Source organism: Portunus trituberculatus, chromosome 2 (genome assembly GCF_017591435.1).
Source record: "Portunus trituberculatus isolate SZX2019 chromosome 2, ASM1759143v1, whole genome shotgun sequence".
Taxonomy (NCBI): domain Eukaryota; kingdom Metazoa; phylum Arthropoda; class Malacostraca; order Decapoda; family Portunidae; genus Portunus; species Portunus trituberculatus.
In genome coordinates, this window is record NC_059256.1 from 6592358 (window position 1) to 6594857 (window position 2500).

Sequence of the window (2500 nt, forward strand, 5' to 3'; positions counted from 1 at the left end):
GGGAAACCGTATCTAGAGCTCAGCCTTGAAGTGTCAGCCCATCTGCTTCGCTCAGCACTCGGTAGGTAGCTTGAATACGAGTTTCTTAAGGCGTCAGCACCAGGGTCAGCACTTCTGTACCCTCCCCTCCTGCTCCAGTGGTCAGCGCGGGGTCGTTCCCTCATTGTGGCCTCAGCAGGAAGTCAGCACGTGTGTCAGCTGGAAGAGGTGATGTAGAAATGTCAGCGTTGTGTGAGTCAGCAGGGAGTCAGCAAGGGTCAGCGAGGCGAGGTCAGCAAGGCGGGGTCAGCGGTCAGTTAGCGGTGACAGCATCAGCATAAGCATTTAGAGAGAGAGAGAGAGAGAGACTTTCCACTCATATTCTCTCTCTCTCTCTCTCTCTCTCTCTCTCTCTCTCTCTGGTTAATCTTGATCTTGCTACTACTTAGACCCGGTTCAGATCACCACTCACCAGTTTGCCACGTCAGTCACCCTTCAGTCACCACAAGGGCTGGATGGGGACTGGTGAGTGGTGAGGAGGCGGTAACTGGTGAAAATTTGTCTCTACTCATGGCAACAGAGAATAGTGTTTGAAGTCACTCAGTCAACACAGGGTAGCTATTTGGACATCGTTTGAAGGGACTTGGGTGTGTCTGTGTGTGTCTGTGTGTCTGTGGGTGCCTGCTGGTGACACTACACTCACCACAGCCCTCTCTGATCCGCCACGCTCTTCACCAGGATGTGTAATGTACTGGTGCCCTTCCGTTCCTAACTTCTACAGGGTTAAAAGTCGTGATGTGTTAAGGCGAGAGTGTCACTGTTCGCTCGTTAACCCGTCAACCACTTTATTTACCCTACCCCCCCGTGCCTCACCTCCCCAGCCTCCCCCAGCGTCCCCCAGCGTCACCCTCTCGACCCCCCAGCACATGTCACTGAACCAACACCTGCTGTAACGCTAGACACACATTATTACTTCATTTTATAGACGTTAACTGCTGGCTGGGCAGAGGCGGTGGGCATGTCTCAGCCATTATGTGGTTTGTTTGTTACTTATTGTAGGCCAGACATGTCACAAAGTGGAGCCACAGACACAATCTTTCACGTCAGCTGTTCAGATACATCCGCATTGCCAGCTTTGTGTGTCAGGAAGGACCAGGCAGGTGAAATAGCTGGCGGCGGCTGGTGCTCCTGGGCGGCCATCTTGGTGACTCCCAGCCCGCCCAGTTCCAGTATTTATTTTAATTTCCCCTCAGCTCACTTATTTCGCCTCACAAGTCAGTTTTAATGCTTTGTGTAAGTATTTGTGAGTGTTTGGAGTGTGTCCCATGCTTGTGTTGCGTGAAACACGGTGACTTAGAGGCTGTTTATGGCTTAGATAAGAGCCCAGTTTCCTTTACAAATTTTCCAACTACGTATGTTTGATTTTTTGTTTCCAGGTGTAATGAAGTGTTTGTGTTTTCAAAGAATAGTTTGTGATGGTTTAAGTGTGTTTCGCTCCTGACAAGGTAAATATGTGGACTTTGAGAGTGATTTACAGCGCCGTTAAAGTGTGTAAAAGTGACATATACCAAAGATGTTATTTTTTTGTTTCGGCGTGCTGCCAAGTTTTGATATGTTGTGAATGTTGTTCATATTTTTAAAAGTGTTTTCAATTCTGTTAATTGAAGTTAGTGGGCTTTAGAATTGTTTTAAGGCATGTCGATGTTATGACACTTTTATTTATGGTATTTTCTCTAATATTTTCTTACAGCTCAGCCTGGCAATGTTTTTCATATTTTGGAAGTTAGTTTTGATTGGTGACAAGTCACAATTTCATAAGCATTCGTGTCCAGCTGCCGTTTTGCGAGTCGACATTTTCAAAATGGTTTGCGTAACGTAAATATGTGACGTCATCAACGGGGGGGGGGTGGCGTCCCGGAGCCGGACCCAGACCCAGACCCAGACCTGGCCCCTCTCTCCCTCCCTACCCTACGGTGTGTTTCACTTTCACTGTTTGATCTGCTGCAGTCTCTGACGAGACAGCCAGACGTTACCCTACGGAACGAGCTCAGAGCTCATTATTTGTGTGTGTGTGTGTGTGTGTGTGTGTGTGTGTGTGTGTGTGTGTGTGTGTGTGTGTGTGTGTGTTCTCTACTACTACTACTACTACTACTACACCACCTCAAAACACGAAAGATTAAGAATGTTTACGAGATATTGAGAAGTTTGCTTGTATACCTGTTGACCTTGGGAAACTGATCTTACCTATCCTAACCTGACCTGACCTGACCTTACCTGACCTCACCGTTTGTTCACGTAACTTCACACTCATTCCTTTCAAGTGTAGCACGAGTCTCTATCTGTCATTGGCGTTATTGGTACCTTCCTCGTGTGTCTCCCTTGCCAGTCAATAAGTGAGAATTGTGGGTATGCTATTAAAACCCCTTCAGTACCAGGACGCGTTGCCATATTCCTTGTGGTGACTATTTGGTGATTTTGTACAGCTTCACAAACTCATGTGGGGGGTTAAAATAATGAAGAC

The 2500-nt window shown here is 47.2% G+C and overlaps 1 protein-coding gene across 1 annotated transcript in view; it reads right to left on the minus strand.

Annotated features, from left to right (window-relative positions):
• LOC123504003 (flocculation protein FLO11-like) overlaps positions 1–2500 on the minus strand; it is a 5793-nt gene that overhangs the window by 2022 nt on the left and 1271 nt on the right. The window contains exon 2 of the mRNA XM_045254204.1: positions 1–198. This exon is cut by the window's left edge and continues 1679 nt beyond it. The gene's annotated coding sequence lies outside the window, so the exon portion shown is untranslated. The remainder of the gene's footprint in view (positions 199–2500) is intronic.